The sequence below is a fragment of the Sorex araneus genome, chromosome 5 (genome assembly GCF_027595985.1).
Source record: "Sorex araneus isolate mSorAra2 chromosome 5, mSorAra2.pri, whole genome shotgun sequence".
Classification (NCBI taxonomy): Eukaryota; Metazoa; Chordata; class Mammalia; order Eulipotyphla; family Soricidae; genus Sorex; species Sorex araneus.
Genome location: NC_073306.1, coordinates 45,609,650 through 45,626,973, shown reverse-complemented (window position 1 = coordinate 45,626,973; position 17,324 = coordinate 45,609,650). Strand labels below are relative to the sequence as shown.

At 43.6% G+C, this 17,324-nt stretch overlaps 1 non-coding gene across 1 annotated transcript; it reads right to left on the bottom strand.

Annotated features, from left to right (window-relative positions):
* Positions 1–612: 612 nt before the first annotated feature.
* TRNAM-CAU (transfer RNA methionine (anticodon CAU)) lies at positions 613–685 on the bottom strand. Its single transcript has one exon. It is a non-coding gene; the product is annotated as a tRNA-Met (tRNA).
* Between the last annotated feature and the right edge of the window lie 16,639 nt (positions 686–17,324).

The following is a 17,324-nucleotide window of genomic DNA, read 5'->3' as shown; positions in this document are numbered from 1 at the left end:
ATCCTGTCTTATTCCCCAGACTACAGGCCTCAGACAAGTTTGTTTCAGTCTTTTCTAACCTCATAGGGTCTCTGCTAATCGCTTTATTCTTCTTCTGGGTCAGAACCTGTCCCATGACAGTGCTTCTTAATCCACTTTAACTGTACTACTCGTGGTTCCATAGGCCCTCCTTATTGAAGCCATGTTGGCAAGTCACCTTCTGTGGATTTATCCAGGTCCTCGGTGAAAATCCACATTTGACATATTAGGAATTAAGGCCAGTATCAGGACAACTGAAGCTTATGTCAGGTTAACATGATGGATGCCCAAGATTTTATCAGGATCCACCTGCACATACTATGTGCAGTTAGGAGTTAGTTAACACCTACATTATATATTATAAAAGCATAGTCTTCCTGTGTCTATGCAAACAAGATATTGCCATAAATAAAATCATACGAAGGTTATAAAGGAAAAAGAATCACTGTATCACTGTCATCCCTTGGTCATCGATTTGCTTGAGCAGGCCCAGTAACGTGTTAGCCCTGAGATTTTAGCAGCCTCTCCTTACTCATTTTTCCCAACGATTGGAGGCTTCTTTCAGGATCAGGGGAATGAGACAAGAAAAGCAACTGCCATCTCTGAGGCTCGAACTCAGGACCTTCAGATTATGAGACTGACGTGCTGCCTACTGCACTAAGAAGGTGATAAAGGAGGAGGATGTAAGTAAGTCACTGTCATCCCGTTGCTCATCGATTTGTTCAAGCGGGCACCAGTAACATCTCTCATTGAGAGACTTATTGTTACTGTTTTTGGCATATCCAATATGCACAGGTAGCTTGCCAGGCTCTGCCGTGCAGGCTCAATACTCTCAGTAGCTTGCTGGGCTCTCCGGGAGGGGCAGAGGAATCGAACTCAGGTTGGCCGCATGAAAGGAGAACACCCAACCGCTGTGCTATTGCTCCAGCCCAAAGGAGGAGGCTAAAGAAGGAAAAAGGAGAAAGAAAAGTAAATATTTTACTTACATCATAATGCAGTCTTTCACATTCCTTCCGGCAATTAACTTAAATACCAAAAAGTTTCTTAAGGGCTGGAGTGATAGTACAGTGGGTAGGGCATTTGCCTTGCATATGGCTGACCTGGGCTCTATCCCTGGCATCCTGTATGGTTCCCCAGAGCACCGCCAAAAGTGATTGCTGAAGTGAGTACACTCTAGAAGTCAGTGCAGAGCCAGGGGTAACCTCTGAGCAACACCAGGTGTGGCCCCAAAACAAACTGACAAAAAAATTTCTTAAATCACTTAAAACAAACATATGGCGTGATTTCAAAGAAAATTGTTTAGATTTATTATAGTCATCATCAATAGTTTGTTCATTCTCATAAAAAATTCTAATTATTTATCAAGAATTCTTGAGTTCAATTTTTATAAACCTTGCAAATTTTCATAAATTATTATGAGTTATTATTTAACCATGTATTTAATCAGAGTGACAGTTGTCGAAAGCAGTTCAAAATTCAAAGTTGCAAACAAGACTAAACTTGTTTAAAACCAGAAACATGCTGATACAAGTCTATGAGGTCATTATAACACAGATAATGTCTTGACTTCCTCCTTAAAAGTCAGCCCCTTCACAAGGCCTCTTTTCACATTTATGCACATTCTTAAATTACTAAGTTCCTTCAACTTTATTCCATTTTAAGGAAAATTTTTTCATTTTATCACCCTCTATTTAAAACTCCAGTTCTTTATCCTTCCCTGTCCAAAAAAACACATCCCATGCATTTTCATTTGCCCACAATTTCCTTCAATCTTTGCCCACTCCATCACTTCTGGTGGACTGAATTTTGTATTTTCAAAATGACTCTAACCTCATCTTTTTCTGTCTCCAGTACACAGTTCAAGTAGTCACATATGTAGTTTAAGTTTGTGTCTTTTTAACAAATCTTGAAAATAACATGATGTAGAGAAGAGAAGCAAAGTTTTAGATTGTCTGTTTACCTCTAGTTTGAAGGTCAAATATTCCTTCTAGTTTTCTGTTTTATCTTCCTTTTCCCTTTCATTAAAGACCAGTTTTCCCTTGAGACAAAACTCTTCTGCCAGAATGTTTTAAACCTTAAATCCCTTTTTGCCACAAATGCATATTTTGTTTTCTGGAGATTCCCTATTCAAAAAGCATTCAAAACTTTTAACTCTTAGATACCAACTTCCTAGCTTCAAACTGTAAGCAGTGTAAGACTGTGATCTGTCACCACTCTCAGCTCTCACTGAGCTGTCACCACGCTCAATTTCAGCTGAGGAGGGGGCAGCTGACTCTTCAGCTGCAAGGCCACCGACGCAGATGATAACGGGTAAAGTGGAGGCCCCACTGTTGGCTGATGAGTGACAGTGTGGGTGGCAAAGGCACAAGGGTATATGCAGGAGGGAGTAATGGCTTCAGGTTCTGTTTTTGGGGACAGGAATAATATCATTTCCCCCCTTTTATTTATTGAATAAATTTATTATTTATTATGTGAAACCCATTTTGCAGAAGTCCATATGGTGGTATTGTGCAGTAACATAAAAGCCTGAACACAAGACCTCTTATTCCATTTACCAGATATCTTGTAGCACAAACATGTAAGATGGTACAGACATTTCAGGATTTGTTTTAAGAGCCAACATTTTTTTTTCCAAATTCTTACACATACACGGACAAGGAAACAGTAAATCAAAAGTAATAGAACCAGATATCAAGTATAAAAAACCTGAATCTTAAACAGAGGTACAGACTATTCAAATGCAAGTCATAAGCAAATTCTAAATACATATTCAAACAGAACAGAGTCATATTCCAAATGGGAACCCAAGTGGGACTTTCCAGTGCAAATCCTTGCTAAGAGGAGATAGTTACTCGGGTGTTAGAATTATTATTCTGCCTTTCCTTTCTTTCCCTTTGAAATAATACATTGTTCACTTTCACTGAATAACTATTATTAATTTTGGTTAACAAAAATTTCAAAGATCAAATATTTTCATAACTACTTTAGCATTTCAGTTCACTTCTTTGCCTGTCAATCAAGTTAATCCTGACTTGAAAATTACTAGTATAAATAATTTTATTTCTTCTTTAGGCTAGTTAAAATCTTGAGAGACCAAGTCCAATCTCCCTGTTAAATAATATGAGTTAATTCTAATGATTAAACATTGATAGGATAAAAGCTGTGCATCCAAGTTTTCTAACAAATCCATATGAAAAAACCCACAAACATTGTATCTTTAAACATGATTGTAAAAAACTTTGACTTTCACTAAACTTTTAAATACCAACATAAAGCAACCCAATTTCCTATTAAAATTGGATTAGCCTGTAAAGTAAAAGTCTGCAACTATTTTTCAGATATCTTTTACCACACTTCTTAAATTAGCTTGCTTTTTACCTTTTATTCCTTTAGTCTGCAATAATTTTTAAACAATGCAAGCTTTAAGACTCAAGAGAGTCTCAGGTGTTGAACTTTAATGACTTAAACAATTTTATACTACTATTTTTTTTCTTTTTGGGCCACACCTGGCAATGCACAGGGGTTACTCCTGGCTCATGCACTCAGAGATTACTCCTGGAGGTGCTCAGTAGACCAGATGGGATGCTGGGAATCAAACCCTTGTCAACTGCGTGCAAGGCAAATGCTCTACCCACTGTGCTATTGGTCTAGCCCCATCCTACTTCTTAATCCTTTTCATCCATGTAATATTTTCCCAATAGGTGAGAATTTCTCAATAGCCAGTTTAGGAACTTTTCTGTTAAATTATGGTCCAACAAGTTGAAGCAGAATGAACCAAGCCACCTGGATCTCCTATGTCCCTAGACCACACATTACTCAGCTCCCCAGAAAGAAGACAGCGCCCTTAGCCAGCTAGCTGGCCAGGTAGGAGTTTGTTTGCCAGCAGTGTGTGAGAAGGCTATCTGACTCAGAGCACAATGTTCCCTTTCAGGGAAACCAGTTAACCCCTGGCTTCCTAGAGAAAAAAGAGCCTGAGCCAAGGGGAGTCGGGATGCACGGTCACGGACACATTCATTCAGTGTAGGACAGTTAAACATTACACCCAGTGTCTGATGCAGTCCCTCCCAATGCCAAACAGACGGTCATTCTTTAACCCCCTGGTCCTGAATTGTCATCCCAACTCATGTAACGAACCCAGGGAGCACCCCCGTGGGTTTCAAGCTGATGGTAGGACCTACAAGACCCAAGAGACTCTCCAAAGTTTTTCCTCAGAGGACACTGCCAGGGAGAGTACTTGCTCAAGCCCCAAGGGATGGAAGGGACCTTTGAAGCTCAATCTTATCTTTCTCTGCTGTCCTCTGACTCTTGGAGAGTCAGTGTCCAAGAAGCCAGGTTCCTTGGTGATCTCAGAATTTTGGGGAAGGTGCCTTCCCTGTGGACTCAGGTTCTTGTCCACTTACCATGCTGGGGCTCCATGATATCTCAGAGATCTTGCAAGAGCTTCCAAATGTTGTACCTAAAGTTCATTTAATAAAGGACACGGAGTCTATGGCAGGAGATCAGGTTTATTTACATTGACTGACCAGGCTGGGGGGCCATAGTTAGGCAAAGCACCTGAAGCTATCCACCCCCATTAGGGGTTTTAAGAGCACTTATATAGCATCTGTGAAGCATGTGATTTCTTATCGAGCATGAGAGAGACAGTACAGGGAAGACATTTGAGTTACAGCATGGCATCAAGTGCAGCAAGGACATCATGAATTAAGAAGTTATAACCATAGAGTATTTACATCAAGAAAAGTTGAGCCAGATCAGTTATAGCATGTACAAGCAAGTTACAAATCAGACATCACAGTGCCTGTTAGGATAAGTGGTCCCGCCATTTGCAGGAGGAATAAGACATTTTCAACATGAACTCAGTGGATATATAGTGTCTTAGAACAGAGATCAAAATCAGGGCTGCAAGTTCTGTTGAAGATTTCTGCCAGGTTGGGTTCAACTGTTTTCCCCCCATGGATTCCAGTCAGAAGCAGTTGGTACTGGAACCCACCTGCGAGGTTATTGTAAGCTGGTGGGGGGGGGGCTCTGCATTGGGAGGCTCTGTGTTGAGGACAACATCCTAAACTATCTGGACAATTATATCGTTATCTCAGTCTGATTAATGGAAAAGGGTGAAAACTCATTGCAAACAATAGTAAAGGATGAAAAGCCTATCCCTTTTCATTAGTAAAGAAGTTGGCCTCGGTGATAAGAGCATGAAGTACTATGAAGTGGGGGGTGATGGAGAGGGGGCTATGAGAATACACTCTAATCTTGAGTTGGGTCTGGGTGTCTCTGAATTTAGCCATCCATCCATTTACCCTTCTACCCACTCATCAATCCATCTATCCACCCATCCATTCATCCCCCCATAACCCACCCACCCACCAATCCACAAATTCATTCATCCACACATCCACCCACCCACTCATCCCTCCATCCATCCTTCCCTCCCTCCCTCCATCCACTCAAAAAGTGTTTATAGAGAGACTATGTGATAAGTTTCATTTTAGTGCAGTGGACAAAGCAATTTTCTATCCTTATGGAGTTTATTGTCTAAGAAGGAGAAAGAGATAATAGACATGAGAAGGAAAATGTACATAAGCACCAAGAAGGAAAAGGAACATAGCAAAGTCAACAGAGTTGAGAACACACAGGGTGAGGTCAAGAGGAGAGGTTAAACAATGTAAATCCAGTGGATGCCTGATGAGACATTAAGGAAAGATTCACAGGACTGGGGAGAAAAACTAATGGTTCGTGCACATATCTTTCATGCAGGAGGCTGAGTTTAAGTGCCAGCACTATATGGTTCCCTGTGAACATCAGGAGTAACCCTGAGCACAGAGCCAGGAGCAGCCCCTGAGCACTGCCAGGTATGGCTCCAAAAACAAAAAGAGAAAAGGGAAAGATTCACAAAGTGAGAAAACTAGCCAGAAAATTGGGTAGAGCAACTGAGCCATCAGGGGCAGATGGTACTAAGACCGTGCCTGGGCATTCCTGAAGCCTCAAAGAAGAAAAAGGAAGTATTACAGAGGAAGCAAAGGGGCTAGGAAACGGGAGAATAGAGCACAGGACAGAGATGTGCACATAGTCCATAGGACTTCAAAGGCTTAAGTGAGGTGGGATCACCGTGGGGTTTCATGTGAAGAATGACATGTGGAGTCTCACTAAGGAAATCCAGCTGCTGGTTATGGTAATGGGAGGTCACCAGTTCAGAGGTTCTGACTGTTATCTGGACCAGAGATGGAGGTGACCTGAACCAGGTAAGAAGAGACTAGACTTGTAATAAAATTGCACCTCAAGATCTATTGATCAATTTATTGTGGGTGGAGAAAAATACAGGAGTCAGTGCTGACTTCCAAGAACCGGAGGGATGAAATTGTGGCTTAGTGACATGCGAAGGTTACAATTTACATATCCTTGAAAGGTCAACAGTAGATGACAGAATGTGGGAATGAAGGATAGATCCAGTACCATGCTTTAGTATGGCACGGGTAGTGGACTAAACCGGTTTCAGCCCCCTGTTGCCATGCTCCTGCCATGATATTCTGGACACAGTAAGATGCAGAGGAAAGGGTGTTCCTTCTGATTGTAGCCCATGAGGAGCCCATGACTTCCTGTGAGAGCTGTACCAAATTCCTGATCACTAAAAACTGAGGAGATACATGTGCAGGATATTAAGAAACATAATGGTAGAATAATAAATACCCAAAGGCAATGAAAACAAATAATGTGAGAATTGGCATTCAGTAGGAACCATGCCACGTAAAGGGGCTGAGGAATAGGACAGAGAGGGGGCAATGTCTATGGTGGAGGGAAGTGTTCAACTGGGAGAAGGAGGAATGTTAAGAGATGGTAAAGTGTTATGCACGAAGCCCCATCAGCAACAGTACTGTAAATCACACAGCAGAAAAGTATTTTTAAAATGTGCCTCTTGTAAGAGCAGAGTGGGAAGCAAATGGGTTGGGGGTGGCACTGGAGGTGGAGAGAAGTGGACACAGTGACAGAATTCATGCTTAAAAATTGTATGCCTGAAACCCAATCATGAATAACTTTGTAATTTCATGGTGTCTAAATTTAAAAAAATGGGGAGATAGTATCCCTTGCTTTTGACAAAGGAAATGACATAAATGGGCAAGGATGTGAGATGACAAAGCCAAATTGAAGCTCAGGAACATCAGAGCCTTGTCTATTCTGTGCCAACTAATAGGCAACTCTATTTGGAAATTACTAATGACCAGCAAAGATAAACAAAGAAACTTGCTCCAAGAAACAGTCTCTCACAATAGAAAAATGAATATAAACAAAACTCAAAGAACTTACTTCATAAGAGATATGGCTTAAGATCTGGAAGAAAAGCAGTGATGCTTGCTGGATTACCAAACACAAGACAAAACAAAAAACTCAAAGAACTCAGGGCCCAGAGAACAGTCATTGATAAGGATTAGAAAAAGAGTTGAAATATAAGCTAGTGTCTCTTAAGAAAGACAAGGAGAAAATGAACAAAAACATTACAGAGATAAATGCTATAAAACCAGTAAGTATGAGAATAAAGGGATAAACATCCCACTAGGGCCACAGAGAAATCACGGTGAGGTAGTCACTCAAATAGAAGTGGGAATGGATAAAGTTGCTAAAAGGAAGAAAGACCTTCAGTACCTGTCCTGAACTACCCAGGAGCATGGTGCAACTTGCAGTAGGCACGGGCTGGCAGGCTGAGTGGCAGCTGGTGCATGCAGAGGGTATCCTTGCGGTTACACTACAGGCCAGGCTGAAGGGCAGTGATAACATGGTAGGGGGGCGGGGGGCGGTTGAGAAGAAGTGGTGGCTAGAGATGTGAAATGTTGACCCTATTCAGGGCCCTTCTTGCAATGACCTGGTCCACAGAACTTGCTCATCAGGTAGGGGGACCTATTTAGCAGTGGATTCCAGGAAGCAAAATAAAAAAAAATATATGACCTGAAAAGGGGTTCCTTTGTTGTAAGCCTTTTTTTCAAGCCCCCAACTCGAAGGCTGAACTGCCTCAGGAGAAAAGAAACTTCAACAGGAACAAAAGATTTTGGTAGAACTGAAAGAAGACCACCAAAAGTTCCAAGTTCTATTCTCTCGACAGCAGCCTAGCAACAGACTTTTATTTACATAGAAATCCCTCTAGCCAGGCAGATCAGAAAACTTATAAACCTATATATTTACCTTCTATTGAGTTTTTATATGTCCTACATACACTTCATTTCTGTCATTTCTGATTATAGTTTTTCTCATTTCAACTCTCATATTTTCTCGTGCTTTGCTCTCTGTGTCATCATATCTTTGAGCTTTACAGCTTTCCAGGTGTCAGTAAAGTCATTCTCTGAGCATTCATAGAGCCGGCTGGTACTGGCAGAACATTCTGTTATTTTCACTCATGAGCTTGGTGGGCTTCTGCTGAACTCTTGCCAGACTGAGGCCAAATTCTTGCCCATCTTCACCCAGAGACAGAAATCATTAATAGGAGGAGTGTGAGGTGTGATGAGAGCAGCTGTCAGGAGATGTGGAGTTGGCTTGCTGTTTGGCAGAGGTCAGGTTTGGAGGCTGCTATAACCCAGCTGGAAGGAAGGGGAATCTGTTTCCCCTCCCCAGAAAGGTCTCAGGTTTGTCAGCTGGAAGGTTAACCTCACCTGGAAGGGATGGAGGAGCAAGAAAGGGGTACTTGGAGGTGAGTCTGCTGATATTCAAAGCCAGATTAACAAAAGTAGGCTGCACATTCCAATTCTGGGGTCAACTACATGCAGCCTGAGATGGGGAATTCTTGTTTTACTTTGTGGACTTTTCTCTCTCTTTCTCTCTCTCTCTCATCCACTTTCTCTATTTTTCCCTCACCTCATCACTTCTGGGTCTTTTGGCTAAGATCAAGTGTAGTATCTATTTTTCCCTCCCTCCCCCCTATCTTCCCTTTCTCCCCTCTCTACTTTCTATACAAAATTTCTTTAATTCACTATTGGTATTCTGAATAATTTTTTTTTGTGAGAGTAAGCAACGAACCTGGACACCTGGGCAAAAGCCTGGACTAAGTTTTCCTTTCCCATTCATTAGGGTTCAATTTGTTCCAGCCACTGTGGTGGCTCAAGCAGGAGAGCAGCAGCATTCTTTCTCTATTGTGACTCTACCTCCCCACTCCCTGATTCCCCACTGGCCCCCATGTTAGCAACATCATTTGGGTTTGCCTTCAGAGACTTGGTCTTCAAAGTCCTTCTCCCCTGGGATGAGGTTGCTATAGCTACAGAGACACTGGCAGAGGGAGGGATTGTGGGTCACTTGATGGTGAAACAGTGTCAGTCATTAGGAAATAAGAGCACAAGCACTTCGTGGCGTTTTCTGTTGCTCTGGAATTTTATACTGTGGTCTGCTACTTAAGTAGAGGGTGTTTCTAATGAAAACTGTGATTGCTCTTTATTACTCTCCTTGTAAGAGTATCCAATCAAAATACACTCATAATGTAGAGCTGGATGAAGTGTGTTCAAAACCATCATAGAATGTCAGACTCAGTCAGAATTAAGGATGCTTGCCATGAAGGAGGCATTTTCCAGGGATACAGACACAGTATCCTTGCCCTAGACTTATCCTGGAGAATCAAAGAAACTGACCATAGCTGCAGCTCTTAAGCAGATGCTCCCCAGATTTTGTGGACAAAATTATATTTTTTCGACATTCATTAGGGTTCAATTAGAGTAAAAATAATCTTAGGTCTCAAAGACCTAAGGAAATGAAGATTATGTGCTTGAAAATTGCTGAAAGATCTTAAAAGTTCTCGTCACAGGAAGAACGCTTTGTAGTTGTGTGTGGTGATGAATGGTAACTAGTCTTTCTGTGGGGACCATTGCTCATTGTGAGGAAGATGGAGTCTGATGGGGCAGCACTGGCAATGAGTTTTGGGAAGGAACAAAGCAAAGAGACAATATAAAGAAAAAAAATTACCCTGCTACAACCCCAAAATCCTTTGGAGATGCAGAAGTTTAGACCTGATAAGACACTGAATGATGCCAACTCAAATGGAGAAGGCCAGGCCGCTTTAGGAGAGGAGGAACTTCATTGGGAACATCGCCCTAGAGTAAGACAATGAAAGAAGACTGCCAAAACCTCGGTCCTATTTCTTTGACAACATCTGAAGAATAAACTAATCTTTGTGGGAAGTCCCAAGATAGAGAATAAGGGAAGTTTGGGAAAACTCTATAAAACCAGATTTGTAAAAGCAACAGTGTACATTCCATTTTTCTTTTTTAATCAACATTCTGAAGTCATTTAAACATTAAAAAAAATATCGTAAGCAATGTGCTTTACAAAACTAGTTTCCAGTAGGAAACACATACTATTCTTGTGCTCCTCTCTTCTCCTCTCCTCTCTTCTCCTCTCTTCTCCTCTCTTCTCTTCTCTTCTCTTCTCTTCTCTTCTCTTCTCTTCTCTTCTCTTCTCTTCTCTTCTCTTCTCTTCTCTTCTCTTCTCTTCTCTTCTCTTCTCTTCTCTTCTCTTCTCTTCTCTTCTCTTCTCTTCTCTTCTCTTCTCTTCTCTTCTCTTCTCTTCTCTTCTCTTCTCTTCTCTTCTCTTCTCTTCTCTTCTCTTCTCTTTTTTCTTTTCTTTTCCTTCCTCTTCTTTTCTTTTCTTTCCTCTTCTTTTCTTTTCTCTTCTTTCCTTTCCCTTTCTTTTCTTTCCTCTTCTTTTCTTTTCTTTTCCTTTCCCTTTCTTTCTTGGTTGGGGGGGCTGATGATATTCTTGAGTTACCCACATCCCAACCTAAGAAATGTAATTCCTGACTTTTCTGACTTTTACTTTAGTGACTTCTCTCTCTGTTAAATATGCATTTGTATATACATACATACATAAATACATGTATACACATATACATATTGTGAACATACATATGCTATATAACTGTAACACATGATTTATGGTATAGCTATACATAAGTGCTCTATGTAAATATACCATGAAGTATATACATGCTATGGGAAAAATTTTTTATCTGTTACTTGAAGTTTTAAAAATTATACATGAACTGTATTTTAAAAAATACAAGGTTGATTCTAAGAAGAAAAAGAGCACAGAAAGGGTGATGTGAGAGGACAGGGCAAGGACTAAGGAAGGGAACACATGTTGGGCAAAGTCAGCTCAGATGTTCTATCTGCTGGGCTGGAGGGTTGAACTGGAAGTTTGGAGGCTGGAGGCTGGAATATTGAAGGCTGGGAGTGGAAGGCTGGTCAGCAGAGTCCAGTCTGGGGAACTCTCCAAACTGAAGTCCATGGGCAAAGAGATTTAAATGCGAGGAGAGAAATTCTAGAGATGTGCTGTGTTTACATGGCCTTATGGTTCCATGTAAATGTGAGACACTAAGCTCCCTCCAGGGAATCCTGCTGCTTCCAGTTCTGGAAATGTGATTAGAAGGACGAGAGACCTGCCCAAGGTCAATGACCAGTCATTGTGGGGCTGCTTCCCTCTCGTCAGCTAGGGGCCAGCCATCACTCATGTGAGGGAGGCAGGAGGGACGATAAACCCTGAATATTGTGGCATAAGGGCTCAGGGCAGAGGTCTGGGCCTTTGGGGGCTGGGAACTGTCTCTGCCTAACCTGGCCCATAACCAGATTGTAACATCCTTGCCATTTCCTTCCCAGCTCCCCTCCTGCCTGGATCCTCTGGTCCATGTGGTTGTACCAGGTCCTTCCTGCCTCCCCCCCCCCCCGCCCTGCTGATACTAGTTCCTGGGGGAGGGGGTCTAGGACCTCATCTGTCCACCTGGCATGTAGGCCAAGCAGGGACCTGCCCGCTCAGGGAGGAGTGAGCCTGATGCTGGCCTTTCTCCTCTTCCAGCTTCTCTCCAGAGCACAGACCCCAGAACACTGCCCCCTCCCTCCACACCCCCTAGTCCAGGGACTCAGAGCTTCCCAGGCCTGGCCCTCCCTGCCTTATGACATGGCATGACTTGGTGGAGGTTTGCAGGGGCAGGGGCCTTAGTCCAGTCATGCAGATAAGCTGTCTCTTTGAAAAGCAGCCTAAACAGGGTTTAACATGTTTTGAACATGTCTGTGAAAGGCTGCAAGAACTAACATTTGGGACTCCATATTACCCATAGTCCCACATTCTAATGATTTAATGCTAAGCAGGCATATTGGACAGGATATCCAGGTTTATCTTTAACCCAGCTAACATGATCACTGGCATAGGTTCTGGGAAGGCGGAAGAATAAATAAAGGTACAGGACCATCAAAGGAAAAGCGACAGGCTATAGTCTAAAAAGGGGGAAAGGAAGTCAAATCTGAGTCAGCAGGTGAGGGCAGGAAGGAATGGATAAGCCAATGAAGAAAAAACATGACCCGAGGGTCCTGGGAGGGAGCCAATCCAATGCAGGAAGGTCCAAAGCAAAGCAAAGAGATAAAAGGGGACTCTTGCAGGGAGATGGGTCGCCCTCTGTTCAGGGGACCCTGGTCGACCAGTATGTGTGCTGGCGTGAATAAAGAATCTCTTTGCTCGCATTTTTGACTCTGTCTAGTTCCTCAGATCATGGACCCTAACAGTCTGAACTTGTCCATAACATGCAGTTCATAACAAATATGTCTTTGAGGGAAGATCTGGCAGAAAACAGCCTTTTCCCAAGGTACTGCCCCCTACCCCACCTCAAGCCCCCGAAATAATCTTTTTCCAGATTCTAATAATCCCCGAGTGCTGACAGATCTCAGAGCTGAGATGGTATGTGGGCACACACACTCCCTGTACTATTCTCACTATGGATCCTGTTTCTGGATGCCTGATGCATCCACCCCAGAGGAGTGTGGCAGGCCCAGTATCCATCCTTAGGGTTCTGCCAGCCCATCTCCCCTCTCCCCATCATGAGATCCCTGTGACAATTGTAGCATTCCTGTCTGGCACATGCATAGGCACAGAGCAGCTGCCGCAGGTCAGACAGGCATGGACCCCAGCCCCACCGCAGTGCAGAGACAGACACAGATTGGAAGCCAGGAGAGGAAGAAGCTTCGAGGGCCCCATCAGAGGCTGCAGGGCTCTTGGTGGGGCTAGAGCAGGACCATGTAGTTTCCTCAAGTCCTTGCTAACACTCTCATGTTGGGAGGGGCTCCCAGCTCCCTCTTGTAGTCCTGTGTCCTTTGCAAACCCTGAGCAATGGCCTGGGCAGACCATCTTCCTAACTGGTGGCCGGGTATCCTGGGACCCAGCACACCTGCTGTCCCCCTTGTCTGGAGCTATAGGACCACACACACACATCATCCTACCACAGCCTCCGACTCACTCAGGGAGACCCCCTGGTTTACAAATAACCGATGCTGGTGGAGGTCCCCAGGTGATTTATGTGAAGTAGGGAGGAGAGAGGTGGTGGCCTCTAGAAGGGAACCACTCTCTCTCCACCTCAGGAAGCAGCTGGTGACATCTAGGATGAATTGGAGTCAGCTGTAAGCTGTGTGCTCTGCAGGAAAGGAGAGTCAGAACTTGCCCAGGCCTGTTGGGTCCGACGCTTTTGCCTCTCAGAAGAGAGTTTTAGGAGACAAACAATGATATTTAACAAGTTTATCTCCAAAGGGATATAAGGAGAGGAGTTAAGTAAGATACATTCTCAAGAAAGACCACGGGTTTCTCCAGAGTTGAGGGGGAGAGACAGACAGACAGAGAGACAGACAGTGAGACAGAGAGACAGAGAGAGAGACAGACACATACACATACAATCTCTATCTCTCTTGGTTTTTGGGTCTTATGGTTTGCAATACAGATACTGAAAGGTTACCAGGTATATCTCTGTATCCACTTTCAACACTCAGTCCCTGTCCAAAATGATCATTTCTATCTATTATTGTATACTGGTCCTTTCGCCCACCACATACTCTTTTTTTTTTTTAATGAAATACCGTGAGGTACAGTTACAGACTTATAAACTTTCGTGCTTACATTTCAGTCATACAATGATCAAGTACCCATCTCTCCACCAGTGCCCATTCTCTACCACCAATGTTCCCAGTATCCCTCCCCTCCCACTCCCCCTCCCCCGTGCCTTTGTGACAGGCTTATTCTCTTGTACTCCAGGCTCAACAAGACCCAGAAACTCCTACAATCTCCGATGCCCCACCTCAGGGATCAAACCCAGACGACCCACCCTACCAGAGCCAGATAAAGACCTCACCGGCAGATTTCCACTACTTCACTACCCAGCCACTGCCACGCTCCAGGCCACTTTCCAGACACAGCATAGGACACTTAATACCCATTTTCCATAATTTTCTAACCTTATTTGATGGGCTTCAATTATGGTATGAACCATGGGAACACGTGGGATCCAAGGGTGTTTGGAGGCCGCCCTAAAAGCCTCCATCCCTCTCGGAGAGCCCGGCAAGCTACCAAGAGTACCCTGCCCACAGGGCAGAGCCTGGCAAGCTACCTGTGGTGTATTCGACATGCCAAAAGCAGTAACAACAATGGGCTTCCTTTGCCTGACACCAAAAGAACCCCCAATATGGCAGCGTTAAGAAGGATGAGCAAGGAGAGACTGATAAAATCTCAGGGACGAACTAGACTGCCAAAACAAAGAATGACTAAAATGACTGTACTTTCAACACGTACGCTGGCATCAGAAGCATTCATAGAGGACCTGATGGTACAAGTGCAGAAGATCAAGTACGACATCATTGGTCTGACCAAAATGAGAAGGCATCAATCACACTATGCCATTTTCAACACTGGAGAAGAACTCTTACTCAGAACATGAGATAACAGAGGTGTTGGTGACATTGCTATCCTTGTCAATACGAACTTGGCCATGAGCATTGATTCATTTAAATGCCTAACAACCCGAATCGGACAATTACGCTTAAATTGATGTGGCTCACTGCCGGCAGTTTCTGTCTTCGTTTTCTACACACCAACATCCAACTATGATGATGAAGAAATTGAGAAGTTCTACATGGAGGTGGAGAAGTTCTATAAATACCACACCTTCTACAAGATCATTGTTGGTGATTTTAATGCCAAGATAGGACCGAGAAGGTCGCCCAAAGAACTCCACATTGGGTCCCATGGCCTAGAATGGAACGGATAGGGTGAGAGACTGTCTGAGTTCATCATGTCAAGACCAAGACCATCCATGGTAACTCACAGTTCCAGAAGGCTGAATATAGACGTTGGACATGGGAGTCTCCCAGTGGACAGTTCCACAACAAAATTGACCACATCATATTCAATTGGACAACCATCTCCTTTGTACAAAATTCTACTTCACAGAGCAGGGAGGAAGGACTGCAAGGTTTAAGTTGAAGAAGAGAACTCCCAGAACGACCACCAACTGGGAGCTCTTTGGCACTATTGTGGCAACGTGGGAAGATGCTGTCCTTGATAACATTGATGAGGAATATGATTGACTGGTTCAGCACCTCCATGATTGCGCGAAAAATGCCGAGAATGGGAAAGCCACAAACAGACTCCTGTCTTCGGAAACTCTTGAGCTCATTCGCCAATGTGATTTGGCATGAGCCTCAGGCAACCACAAGCTAACGTCCGAGCTCACAAAGCTGTGCAGAGAAGCGATAAAGGAAGCCCTCAAAGAGAGAAGAGCAGCAGTGTTAGCCTATGCAGCAGGAACTGGGAAAAGTTTTTGCAACACTCGCCTGTCCTTTGCCAACTACAAGACCAAGATGACTGCCCTCCGACATCCTGATGGATCTATCACATTTTCCAGAAGGGCAACAGAGAGGATTATTCACAACTTCTACTCGGATCTCTTCAATAACCACCTGCCCACATACCAAATTCCGCAGGATGGATATGTCATTCCTAATGTCCCCTTCTGAAATCCGACACACCATTTCATCTGTAAAGACGTGTACAGCACCTGGTCCAGACAAAGTAAGCCCCAAACACCTGAAGAATCTGTCACCAGTACTCATCAATACACTGGCTCGACTCTTCACATGCTACCTGTCCGAATGCAAGGTTTTGTCCCAATGGAAAACCAGCAGGTCCGTTCTGTTGTACAAGAAGGGAGACATCTACAACATTGGCAACTATCATCCAATCTGCCTCTTATTCATCGTCTACAAGTTGTTCACTCGAGTCATAGAGTTATGAATAGAATAGACAGAACACTAGATGAAGGACAACCATGCGAGCAAGTCAGGTTCCGAAAAGGATTCAGCACAATCGACCATACCCATACAGTGACCAAACTCATTGACAGTGACCAAACTCATTGAAGTTTCACAAGAGTTCAAGATGCTGCTCTATCTAATGTTCGTCAATTTAAAGAAGGCCTTCTATTCTGTTGAAACTGAAGCGGTCATCGAAGCCCTAGCCAAATAGGGCGCTCAAACTCAGTACATTAAGATCATCCGAGAGCTATATTACGGATTCACCACCAGGATCTCACCATTCTACAAGGAAGTGATCACTGATGTAAAGAGAGGGGTTCAGCAGGGCGACACTATTTCACTGAAACTCTTCAGTGCCACCCTCGAGAACATCATGCGACGACTAGAACGGGAAAGAATGGGAGTGAAGATAGATGGTTGGCAATTATACCACCTCTGCTTCGCTGATGACATCGTTCTCATAAAACCAAACATTAGCCAAGCTGGCCGACTTTGACCACGAATGTGGAAAGGTCAGACTGCAGCTGAATCTCAGCAAAACGATGTTTATGAAAAACGAACTAGTTTCTGACGTTCCATTTGCTCTCAATGGAATGAACATCTCTGAATGCAGCAGCTATGTGTACCTGGGTCGAGAACTCAACATGAGGAACAACTTGGTGCCAGAACTGCACAGGAGGAAGAGAGCAGTGTGGAATGCCTTCAAGAGCGTTGAAGAAGTGGTTAAGAGGATGAAGGACCTCCGACTTTGGGCACATCTTTTTGATTCCACCATTATTCTGCACTAACATACGCCTCAGAGACTTGGGCCCTACGAAAACAGGATGAGAACTCTATTTGGGTATCCCAAGGAGGAATTGAAAGAGCCATGCTAGGAGTATCATGTTTCACTCAAGTGAGAGAAGGAATCCGAAATTTCGACCTCCGTCAATGGTCAAGAATCAGGGACGCTGTCTTGTTTGCCAAGGCATCAAAAATCAGATGGGCCGGACACGTAATGCGATTCAGAGATGACCTTGGGACAAGAGCTGTTACTGACTGGATTCCATGGGACATCAAAAGACTGCGTGGCCACCCACCAATGAGATTGTCAGACTTCTTCATCAAAACTCTGAATGAATGATTTGAGGCTCTTCTTGTCCCTGGAGCGAGCAGATATCATTGGGCTACACTAACACACGACAGGGACAAATGGAGACGTTACTGGTGCCTGCTGGA